The sequence below is a fragment of the Struthio camelus genome, chromosome 1 (assembly GCF_040807025.1).
Source record: "Struthio camelus isolate bStrCam1 chromosome 1, bStrCam1.hap1, whole genome shotgun sequence".
Lineage (NCBI taxonomy): Eukaryota > Metazoa > Chordata > Aves > Struthioniformes > Struthionidae > Struthio > Struthio camelus.
In genome coordinates, this window is record NC_090942.1 from 150,944,433 (window position 1) to 150,957,294 (window position 12,862).

Consider the following 12,862-nt stretch of genomic DNA (forward strand, 5'->3'; position numbering starts at 1 on the left):
TCAAAAGGGCACCTTCAGGCAACTAGATTCTTCAGATAACTTCTTAGGAAAAGGTTTCTTGTCCTCAGGCTGACAACACTGCAGCAATATACCGAGTGACCAAAAAAGTGAAAATGAATACAGCTTGAAAGAGGATGCATTTTGTATCCACAGTTTGACACTAAGTCTCCAACATCTCATTAACTGTTTCACTGCAGACAAAATCATGGAAAGAATGAAATACCAGACTATCCTCAGTTATGACTGTGTTGCCTCCCATGCAAGCGTATCACCTTTAATACACCTACTAGAGTTCTTTTTCTTTTTTACCTCAAATCATTGAGAACTATGGCAGTGAAACACACAATTTGCCATGCTGGCACAAGATCAATCTTCCAGCAAGTCCAGCATCCCCTCTCCCACAGCTGTTGCAAAGGAAGGCGCAAGGAACTCCACTTGTCCTGCTTCAGGGTCTCAGGTGAAGGTCTGGATCACGCCCTCCTCCCCCCCCTCGCCCCCATCACTCACGGCTGCAGAGGCAGCCCAAGAACTACGTATTAGCTCAAGGACAGTAGCTCCCAGCAACATCCTTCTAACATGACACTGATTAAGAGCTATTTTCTACAGTCTCATGAGCACTTAGCTCTTCTGTCCCATTTAATGATGTGCTGAATGTCCTCAATCTGAATCAGTTCTCAAAAATAGGAAAAGTCATGGCCATGAGCGTGGCACCTTGGGTCACATTCTTTTTTCCAGACAAACTTGTGGGGACAGCAACACAGGCTATGTCTACATTAGCAAGTAGGCTATCCCAACAGGACTGGATCTGTAGATGAACAGCTAGCACCAAAAAACTGATACCCACACAACATGCTCTCAGGGGTTTTACTTCAGCCTAGCACTAGCTTGGCCTTGTGGACTGAACATGCATTCATGGGTAGAGCGTGCTGAGTGTGTTACCGGAGTGCACCGTTCCACTCAGTTTCAGCCGAAAGGCATCCTGTTCATGTGTTCCAAGACATGAACTAAAACACAGTAACTGGGGATGACTGCAAGATTCACTTCAGAAATGAGTTCCTAATGTGAACTAAAATGCTAATATAGACACAGCCGTAAGATTTGTTATGGCTCATTTGTTCTCCCCCGAGTTACAAACAGTCCAGTCTTGGCGAGTGACCACATATAAGTTGTTTCAATGCCAGCTGCAGATCTGTGGGTTGGCGATGGAGATTCACCACCCTCCACTCCCTCCATGACCTACCATATCCCCCTTACCATGTCCCGGAGGGTGAAGGAAACTAAGTGGTGTTAGCATACAATACAGACCTTTGCTTCCCACTGAAATTACTTCCCCACCAAGAACCTCCTGAGCAGGTTCTTATTTTTCAGCTCCACTAAGAGGCTGTAATCCCTCCTCTCAATCTGCCCCTTAAATCTAGGCTCCCCTCACAAGTTGATTCAATGCTCCCATCTTCCACTGGCCAGAACTGACCATGAACAAGAGAAAAAGCTTGCCCTGAGCAGTCTTTCTTGCTACTTGCTAAAGCCTTCCTAAGGATTCTGATCAGGTGGGTGGCCTCAGCAAGAACAGGTAAAAAAAATGTCTTCTAGGAGAGCAAGAAATAAACTACTGCAAGACCCAATGAATGAATTAATGCAGCATGGAAATCCCCAAATACAGCCTGTCAGTGGCATTTAGATAAAATGCCATTTTAGCAGCAGGAAGTGGCTTTCTTTTTCTTTCTCTCCCCTTCCACCCTCTCCCACTTACACACAAACCTGTAAATCATTCTCATTTTCTTCTTGATCTCTTCCCCCCTCCACGAAGTTATTAAAGACTTCAGAAAACACAATCAGTCAAAAAATCTAATTCTATCTCCTTAATATGTTTGGATACTTTTAATAGAAAACTTGAATTTAGGGCTCTTAATTCTTTGTGACTATAGACAAATAGTCTGAATTTGCACAACTGAAATACAACTACCGTTACTCTTTAACTTAAGGAGAAAATGTTTTAATTTCACTTGTGATCACAACATCTCTATTTCTTTTGTACTCCCTCTATGAACACAAAAATATGCACGCCCACACGTGAAACTGAGCATTCGTAACACATAGCTTTGCATACAGGAACTAAAAAGGAAAACGTATGGCTGTTTCATTTTGCAGAAGAGCCTCTGTCAGTAAAGCAAAGGACAGCAGCAGTGAGCCACCGTCATGCTACAGAACGGTTTGAAGTTCAACCTTCCCAGCCTCCACCACTGTCCTACTGACAGAAATTGAAACAGCCTACAAATGATCTTTTCTCTAGACTAACCTTTACCTTCTTTGCAGGAAACCTGCAGGTAACATTCTGGTGAAGTTTCCAGTTCAGAGGATGACTTCTCTCCAACTCGCGACCTGCAGGTCTCAGACTGCTCACTCAGTCAGGGGAAAAGTCCGCAAGGGCGGAGAATGACGTATTCTCCGTTGAAGAGTTCACACTGGGAGCACATTTCTGAACTCGATTGTCCTTTGGATATGCTCCTAAAGCCTGCCTCTCCTAAAACCGTCTTTCATCAAAACCACGACGCTCACAACCCTTGCTTTCACCGCTGCTCCCTAAAACCAAAACAGGACAAACAACATTGCTCTAACCACAAACAACAAAGAGCTTCACCCTCTCCCTATGCTCTTCTTGCTGCAGGGAAGGGCGGGAATGGGGGGGTGGGGAACAGCAGGAAAAACAAAAAAACTCCCAATGTGAACTGTTTTAAACATGAAATGGGAGATGAACTAGACACACCTTAAAATCTGCTAAAGATTTCACTCTTGCTGTGGATTGCAGATGGAAGGGTTATCTTCTCTGAAGTGATGGAGAGCAGAAAAATTTCCTCCAATATAGAGTCAATGAAAGAAGGGAAGAGAAGAAAACACAGAGGAATAAAAGCACTGAAACTAGATCTCTAATCAGAAGTTTTGGTCAATCTTTGATTACAGCAAAAGGTCTAGGGATCTACCTGTCTATGATATTTATCCACTTCACAGACTAACGTAGCACAAACTGAAGCCAGGCTCTTGCGGCCCAGACACCCTGGGAATCGCACCACCCTCTCCATGCTGCCCTCTCCATGCTGGTGTGGCTCTCGCTTTCTGCTCCGACTCTACTCTGGGGTCACAGACTCCGTGTTAGGGTTTATTTTCCTGACACTACATTTTCCCAAATGGAAAGACTGCTCCATGAGGTCACAGGTATTCTGGAAAATCTCCCAAGCACTCTTCATTTTTACATGGCATTCCTCTGACTTGCCGTGATTCCTAGGCTTACTGTTTAAAATGTCTGTATAAATTAAAAACACATAACAGTGTCAGAGGACAAACGAGAAATGTGTGAATTCTTTCTCTAACATGTATGTTTTCAATATGACATAACTGATAGACTCAGGAAATGAAACAACTAGTGTCACACATTTAGAAACTTTAGAATAAATGTTACTGTGGGAGTAATATTCCGCAAAGGTTATTACGCAGATTTATGCAGCATAACAAAACTGGAGATTTATGCTACTAATACAAATCTGCCGATGCATATTTCCCCATAAACATTTGCTTTGCACTTCTAATTGTGTTTTGCATGTGTTTGTGATACATAAATCATCTTTTTTTCTTGTATAGTACATGCATAGATTATACCTAAGAGTGACAAAGCGGGATGACTTTTCTAATGGAATTTTTCTTTTCTTTCCATATATCTCTTTTTTCTGTGCTGCTTTGATTTATACTTCCTGGAAAATGAAATGATTTGTTTGTTCGCCCTGATCTTCCTGCATCAGTGGGACAGATACTAGTTGTGAGCCAAGACACTGACTATAAGGCTCCTTCCCAAATTCCTCTCTGGAGTCATGTAAACAGCTCCTTCTTCCCAAGTGGTGGGACGTTGGCAGTTTGGATGAATGAGTATCTGGACACGCTAAAAGACATTTAGTCACTCACACACTCCAACAACAGTCTGCGCTTCCCACCGCTGCTCCCATTTCCATGCTTTGGTAAGACAGCTGTTAGAGTGACAGTAAGCCTTTTTGGGGTGAAAGCTACCCTGTGGATCAACAGTGAGATCATCCTATAAGATATAAAGGCTGGGGGTACAATTGCTGTCTCAGTGTCTTGCCAGTTTCTGAAAATATTTTCCTTCAAAACCTCTTTAGACAACATGCGGAGACCCCCACTTTGCTGGCACTGTCAAACACTTCAAACTTCAAACAAAAAAGCCTTGCCAGATTTCTAGGATCTGGGCCAAAGACCCCCAAGGTTTGGTTTGCTTTCTAGCCCAAGTGATGAGGAGAGACTAGGGAGAAGGCAGTCAGACATTTCTGCTCTGCAGTGCCGAGGGGAGCTACACTCCGAGAGGAAATTCAAACAGTGATTTGACCACTGTGAGATTAAAGGACATGGAAGGGACGGAGTAGCTCTCCCAGTCATTTGCCTTTCCAGGAGACTGGAGAGGAAGAGGAGAAAGACTTCAGAAAAGAGAAGAAACAACTGAAGGAAAAAAGCAGAGGACCTACCACTTTAGAGACAAAGCGGTGCACTACCTGCCTTATGAAACCATCAGTGGAAATGGGGAGGCCCCCACTGTACTCCTCTGACCCTGCTCCAGCCTGAGCTATGGGGAGTCTTTGGGGCCTCCAGAAAGCAATCGGAAAGTACTGGTATCCTGCGTCGGCCTGGGAAGCGCGCTAGTGCCCAGATGCCTGGAACAAGTAGAAGTACTTTCTGAGCTAGCAAAACCACAAGGTTTCCCACCGGCCAGATAAAGGCACAGATGTGAGCTGAGGTCATGGCAGCCAAAAGGAGGACAGCTGGTAGGTCTGAGGAAGGACAGAGAGCTGAGCTGCTTCTCAAGAAGTGGCAGGACTTGGGGCGAAATGGAGCAAAAGATCTGAGCTTGTCACCTGTCAGTTGATAGCTATGCCTCAAGAAAGCCTCTGGAAGAAATAAGCTTATTTCTGACTGGATCTTGAACTAGACACAGCCTTTATATATTCAGAAGTGTTCTGATTCAGGACTATGTGCACTAGGAAGGAGCAAGAGGAGGACAAGAGATGACTAAAAGGACCATGTTATCCTGTTGGCATTGCCTGACGGAGGAGGCGCACCCCAGGTCAGACGATGCAGATGTGCCATGCCAGTGCTTGCTGTGTTCAGGACCTCCGGCCCGCGCAAACCCGTGCATCTGCCCTGCTCTTCACAACATGGTTAGAGCCAGCCATATTCTCAAAGCCAACAACAAGGGGAAGTGGGAAAGGAGCTGACGGGTCTGAGACACACTAATTGCCTTGAGTTTTTCTGCTATAGGCAAGGAACTGCTGCAGGCATCTATCTCCCTTTCAGAAAAGGAAGCCACAATTTCATTTCCCAACCAAGTCGCAAGATATTAAGAAGTCATTTTTCAGAGCTCTCTGAATGTCGCCATCTGCACACGCCAGGTCACAAACAAGGACGTTACTGATGCTCTTCAGAAAGTCAGGTTAGGACCATAACTTCAGAGTAACAGACATCTCTGCACTTCCAACAAGGACAACAGCAGTTCCGTTTCAGTGAATGTGTTAATGAGAATTACCAGCAGTAGACAATAAGACTAGATTTTATATGAATTCAGGTAAGAAAAAAGACTGCAAGATGTAAGCAAGGCCTAGTGGGATAGTTCACAGAAAGCTAGTATTTTACTAGCTGTAATTTTACGTAACAAATTTGCTGACCAACATATTTGCGGGTATATTTTTTAATACAGAATAAACTACAACTGGATTTTAAGAGAAAGGACATTTCACCAGATTTGCAAAATGCAAAGTCTGTGGCAAGTATAACTGTACTGCTGCTGCCAGGACCTGGCAGTACCTTTTTCTAAATGATTTGTTAAGTTATTGCTGAACTATCAAAACACAACCGTTTGGAAAAAAAGCACATGTATTTACGGACACAGGCAATTCAAAACATACTGGAAGAACATCTGAAATATATTGACACTCATCTTGTTTGGCTTTTGAATTAAAAAAGCCTAAAGCAGTAACACAAAATTTGAATATATAAGCATAAAGCACATGATCCACAAAAATATAGCGAGAAATAAAAGATAAGCGGCTTGCCTCTCTTTGCAGTCATCTTTCACCTCTTAAGATGAAATCAGACCAAACGTCACTGAAATATTTCTACATGTTTGTTTACAAATAAGTCTCCAGCACAACATAATCAACAAATTTCTATTAGAATATTATATTCCAACAGTTGTTCCCCCTTACAAAAACGTCCATGAGGTTTTAAGCTTTGAGTATCAGCCATACCGAAATACTATACTCTGTGCTGAGGTGTGATTAAACAAAGGACTTATTATAGAAAATAAATGTCCTGTAATGGATATTATGATGCTAGCTCTAAAATATATATATATATAAAAAGATATAGTTTGAAAAGAGCAGCTGAAGGTATTTCTACTGCTCTGATCCGTTTAACCTGTAAAATCATCAAACATATGAGCCTTGTAGACAAATAAAACTGTTGTAGGTATTTCTTTAGAATTTCATCTCTCCTCATTTTGACATTTTACAGACTAAAGAGGGTTGTTCAAGAAGAGAAGGTAGCATCTGCTTGTTTAGCTGCAGTGTATGTTGTGCAAAACTTTCTTTTTATTCTGCTATAACGCTCTTTTCCTTCGCTCTCATCCACGAGCAGACTAAACGTAACAAATATTTCAGTCTAAAGTTCAGAGAAAAATTAAGACTCCTATAGGCAATGGCCATGGACTTCATATTTCTGAGTGCAGGGCTTTTTAAACAAATTTTTCAAATAATTGAAGCCTAAATCTACTGGTTTGTTTTCAGCAACAGCTTCTGATCAGTCTTTAGAACTGATGCAATTCAGCGAGTTTCAAAAGTTTATTTAAAAATAAATAAATGAAAAAAAAAAATAGCTGCAGCCGGGATGGTAGCAACAACCACAAAAAGATGCAAATGCTATGCAAGGACAAATGGCAAATATTAGTGCTGAGTTCATTGCAGCACTCAGTGCTCCAAAATATAAGCTTAAATGTCATAGTATTGTCAATTCTCCAAGCATTAACATGCCTTATAAAACTGGTATGTTTTTACAGGCCAAGTTCATCCGAATCTCACTTTCATTAAAGTGAGATTTCAAATTTCTCATGGATGCAGAAAAAGACTGATAACATGAACAAGCACCCCAAATTATTATCCTTTTTATAAAGTTCATGAGTAACTCAATCTCATGACTGATGCATTCGACTCCATTTGTTGATGCTGAAGGCTGGCAACAGTGGGGTCGGCTTCTCCTACTCACTCCCAAAGCCTCAGAATTAGCCTTCCTCCCACCACACCTTCTCAGAAATTCATAAGCAACCTGCCAACCTCAGTAGTCAAATCTCCACCAAAGCAAGGCAGCAAGGATGAAAGGAGAACCTGTTGGTGTGAAGTCTAGCTACATTCACATACAGAGGAATAAATTATGGCTAAGACCTTCTGCCGTAAAAACTGATGCAAAAAAGTTCCCTCGAGCTTATGATGTTTCTGCCCACAGCTGCCCACCTTGCTCTTCTAGCCCAGATGGGAACAGGCACCTGCGTTTCAGGTACTCTAGCTCATAGTCCACCAGCTAATCAAAGCCACTTTCAGCAACAGGTTAACCTAAGAGACTGAGCTGCAAACTCAGTGTGGGCACACGTTCCCACGCCTGCCGGCTCTGCTAGAAAGGCAGTACCTTCTGGCAAAAAGGCAGGATGGAAAGCAGAATAGAAGGACCGTGTCAGAGCAAAAGCTTAATCAAGCCTGGAGTCCTCTCTGAGTGTGGGCAGTGACAGACACTGAGAAAAACAGTATAGTGAACAGCCCTGCTATTTTGTGAGGCATCTCCTGGTTTGCGCTCCCAGACTCAGCTGCCAAGCAGCCTAGAGACTTTCTAAGCCACGAGTCGTTCACACCCAGACCCCCATGTTTGGCAGTCAGTGGTAACACGATGGCTAATGCATTTCTAGTGTTCATCATCTGCACTGCCAGTACTGCTACCCTCTAGCCCTGTAGTACGGTACTGCCAGTCCTAGTCACCAGCTATAAGCTTTGCCCTGAGTTTGCAAGGCCTGAGAACTGAGGCTTTTCAGGCTTGCTTTGTCTGAACTCTCCTTGACCTGCCTGAAAATTTAATTGAGTTTAACTGTAACAGCAATTGTTCTAATTGTCCAGATGTCTGTGGCTAATTTGTTTTTATTTTTATTTATCTTTGTATGGTACCACCAGGAGTTTAAAAGTCCAGCATAATGATGTAGCATAGAGACACACAGCCCTGGTATGACAGCAGAGGCCTTGAGAAGTGGAGACACAGGATGCAGCAGAGGAGTACAGGCATGCCACGATAAGAGCTGGGGCGCAGGCTGGCACTGGCGACCCTACAGCTATAAACAACTCGCCAACGGTCAGTTAAAGAAATGCAGACCTGGAGCTGGACAAAACTGATTTTAAGGGTAACGAATAGAATAAAGAAACAGTATCTAACATGTAAAAGGCACCATGTATAGTAAATATGGATGCAAGGCAGAGCTGCAGACCAAAGAAGAAAGAGCAAAGGTGTAAAAGCGTGTAAGCAAACATATAAAAGTGATCCTAAGTGGATCCTAGAGCGAAAAAGAAGCAACTATCAACATGAACCATCATATTCTTCCTGATGGAGAACTCCAGATGCCAACAACTCACCAAAACACCCTCACCTCCAACACCAGAGAGAAATCACCAACCTTTGGATGCAGAGGAGCAGATGAAGGGTGAGCATAACAGCAGCAAAAAGGGAGAATACTCAGTGTGTGCACAACAGTTTTAACTGCATTATTACTACTATTGAGACTTTTGCCTGTATAGAAGTATTCTTTCTTTTTCTGCAATAATAATAATAATCTGGATAGATAATGATTCTTGGATTAGACTGTAAAGATTTTAATTATAATAACCATAAATTCTTGGCTTTATATATATATGGTGTGTTTCCTCTTTGCCCATAAACAAGATTTTGAGCATAACAGCACAAATGTGGAATTTAGTCCCGTTTTTCACTCTTCACTTGTACCAACAGATGCTGTTGGCTGCTGTCATCCTATATTTTGGAAGAGTAAATTTTGAACAGTTAGGAGCACTAATGTTGCTGTTTCCAGCTTTTTAAGGACTTGCAGATCTCATCCCTACAGCTACAGATCCCTTAGCACATCTTTATGAACGGAAGATAGGAGAATGAGAGCTAGATATAACACTGTGAGGACAGTGTCATCACTGGGATAACATCTGTGTTCCAAGCACAATATATCGCTTCCACTGAAAACACAAAATGATTGTCTGCTTACAGTGATCTCATTGTGAATTATAATGCATCACTGCAAATAAAATTTTTGTTCAGTATGTGTCATAAAAGTATAACTTTTTAACTGCATGTTATTGCCTGATTAAAAAAAAAAAATAATTGTGGAAAGATTCATTCTTTTAAACAGCCAAAAATTTTCTCTTTAAAGAAAAGGTTAATTTCTGTGAGAACACTTCTGAGAAGTAAAACAACCCGGAACTATGACAAAATGAAATGGAGCGTTATTAAATTCCCTTATCAATGGTATTCAATTTCTTTGACTTGAAAACCCCCTAAAAACTTTCCAGTGGAAGGGAAATCTGCAGTATAAGCTAATTTAAAGCTACTGATAATAGGCTTGCTTTCCTGAGTCACCTTTCATGAACTTTTTTGCATAGTTCCTGGACAATTTAAAACCACTGTCTTAAACACTGTAAGAACCAACCGTTGTTACTAAGTTTGTAGTTTTTTTTTTTGATTGTGCACTGTTTCCGTCTGCTCAGAACTTCACAAAATATTCACCTACCATTCTCAATTTTTCCATGTTTGGTCTCAATCTAGAAGTAAATTTCTATTCGGAAAGTGTGAGCAAAAGCCTTTCTGGGCATTCTCCAGTTCTGAAAAGGGAAAGTCTAATAATAACTCTTTATCCAATTAAAAAAAAAAAAAAGTCATGCTTCTTCAACAAAGAATAAAAACAAGCTGTAACTGAAACCCAGCAGTGCAAGTAGTTCTTTATAAGGTACACACTTATAAAAACAAACAAACAAGGAATTTACTAACAGCAGTAAGAGTGAACTAAACAAAAATCTGAGTCCAGCATTATCTATGGCAAAAGAAGCCAGGGACATCTAGTTGAAATGCATGAGACTACCACTTGACCCAAAACCAGTAGATCTTTTAATAATGAAGCAGTACCAATGTCAAATCCCGATGAAAACTCAGGGTGCTAAAAGGTGATGCAGAAACACTGGCAGTAGGGTGCGTGCAAGAAGCCCTTTGTTAACTCTGCCATTCTGAAAAGCTCTGTGCCAAAGTATCTGCTGCACTGCAAAGTTTTATATGAACTAAGCCCCACAGGTAGTTTAGCTAACTTAAATGATTGGCACAATAAACAACCCAAATCCTACAAATGAATCAGTGTTTTCAGAGGTTTGAAGCGGGTGAGAAGGTACAAAAGTTTGACTGTACAGTCAAGAGAAGATGCAACATTAATGTTTTAGAAGATTAACATTTTAACCTTTCAAATACTATGCTCACTAAACAGATCTGCTTTCACTTCAGCTGGCATAATGGCAGAAGTTGGAAAACTGTAGCTATATCTGCCCTTCATGACTGTAGAAAAATTATATAAATACATACAATTATACTGTCTAGGAGTGGACAATGGTGGTGTGCAGATAGCTAGTGTTAAAACACATTCTGTTTTCCTTCCCAGAGATACCCAAAAGTCACTTCCATAGTAAGTGAGAATAGTTTGCATGGATTTATCTAAATGGATTTTCCCCACCTAATCTGGCATATTACAAAAGCAGTCTTTAATCTGCCAAGATTATAAAGCAGACTGCAGGAGCCAGTAGTCTAAAACCTACTCTGATTTCCTTCTCAACTCTGGGAAAGCCGGGACTGTGTGGCTACTTCTGTGTCTGTTTTTTCGGCACCTCTAAAACCACAGCCTTTCCAGCTCTCGCGTTCAGTTTTCTCCAAGATGGAAAAGTACCAACAAACACATAGGGTAAAACACAACCCGTTGCTTGAGACCACTCACTCGCAGTGCTCTAGGTCGCTGCTCAGCCCATGGGGGTTTCACCTCTGGTGCCCAGCAGTGCCTTCCTGAAAATCACACCTCAGGAACTTTTCCCTTCCACTTTTCCTCCTTCTACATCAACTACTATCTGAAAGTAGCTCTTCTCTACCTTTCCTTCCCCAGTGAAAAGAATAAGTGGTAATTTTATTTGACTTTATAACTATTACTTAACCCATCAAAGCAAATGAGTTAACACATATAACCCACTGTTTGAGGGTAAACAGTACCAGTGAGCACAACACAAATTAATGTGCGTTATCGTATTTATGAATCCAAAACAGAAAAGGCTTGTCTTCCTGTTACACTATACGGATTTCAAAGGCGATTCATAGAAAATTCTCGGGGATGTAAATAAACCATAAAATATTAACGTTTGCAATTCAGAAATGAAACGCTACTTTTCAAGCTATTGCTAAGTGCTATACGTGTCAGAAGAGGTGACAAAAGACGCTTTTCAGAATTTCTCTTCAACAGCCACTTAAGCATACTGTTGAGGATCTCACCCTTGAACTAGCAAAAAACTCAGCGATGTGAGCGCATATCAGTGGATCCAGAATATTTTGCATTACTTCCTTCCTTATTGGTCAAGAGATTAAAAATATGGAAGGAGAATAAGCAAAAGCAGCAGCAATATTTTTTTTAATGCTAACAACGAAAACATCAGAAGTCAGTCATACTGGTGATGACTGCGAATCTGTGCCAAGCTTAAACCATCCTTCAGGCACTGGGATATGAAAACACTCATAGCCCTTCTGCTAAAATGTTCAAAAAGCAGCAAGAAAAAATTACAGTGAGAACTAAACTAAACTATTTATATACATATATATTTAGAAAGCAAGAAATTCCTCTCCCAGTGAGTAACAGTGGATTCAAGGAGGATTACATTAAAAATTGGCTGTTGCTGCAGAATATAGTATTGAGGCAAACAGAATGGAATTTCGTCCTTTACCATCTTTCCTGTGTTCCTACTACAAACAGGTTTTTATTGCTGTATTTAAATCACTAATTAGACACGATTTTTCACTTGGTTTTACCAGTCTTCTTTCTCTAAGCTGTTATGCTATTTATGTAAGGCAAGTGGGTTTTTTTCCTTTTCTAAAGTTTATTCATCATCTTTACAGCAAAGCTGAAGAGTTCTCATACTAACTTGGGCTTGTGTATTAAAAGGAAAGAATACACTGAATCCTGGTTCCTACTTATTTAAGGAATAAAAGTGCCGAAAAATATTTCAGGGGTGTTTTTCTTTTTCTCCAGCCAAACTGCCACAGAGACTTAAGCTCCCCCTTTCCAGACTGAGGACAAAACCTTTACTCCACGCACTAAAGCACAGCGAAGACCATAAAAAGAAGAAAACCAGCAAAAGGTGGCTCATGGTGGCTGCTGCCCCTCCCACCGCCACAAAAGGATAAGCGCTGCCTCAGCTCAAACCCGTCTAGCTTCTAAAGCCAGGCCTTGCTCATTTAGCGCTGACAGTCTTCACTGAAGACTAACCTCTCTGGCCGCATTGAGAGGCGCGTTTGTTAAACGGAGCCTGCGCAACCTCATAGGACGAGATGAAGAAACGTGAGGGTGGGCTGAATGGCAAGAAAAGCACCTCAAGGCAGAGGTCTCTCTCTGCCTTTCTGGAACGAAGCTCCCAGTTGCAGTGGGGGAAGCCCTGCTAGCCCACATGTTTACAGGACAGCATGCCAAATCGGTAGGCTTAGA

At 41.5% G+C, this 12,862-nt stretch overlaps 1 protein-coding gene across 50 annotated transcripts in view; it reads right to left on the reverse strand.

The window, feature by feature from the left end:
* INPP4A (inositol polyphosphate-4-phosphatase type I A) overlaps positions 1-12,862 on the reverse strand; it is a 136,546-nt gene that overhangs the window by 59,610 nt on the left and 64,074 nt on the right. The window contains exon 1 of one of the 50 annotated variants that reach the window (XM_068923580.1): positions 2,303-2,365. The exons of the other annotated variants lie outside the window; for them this stretch is intronic. The gene's annotated coding sequence lies outside the window, so the exon portion shown is untranslated. Of the gene's footprint in view, positions 1-2,302; positions 2,366-12,862 lie in introns of those variants that run through there. 50 annotated transcript variants of the gene reach the window in all.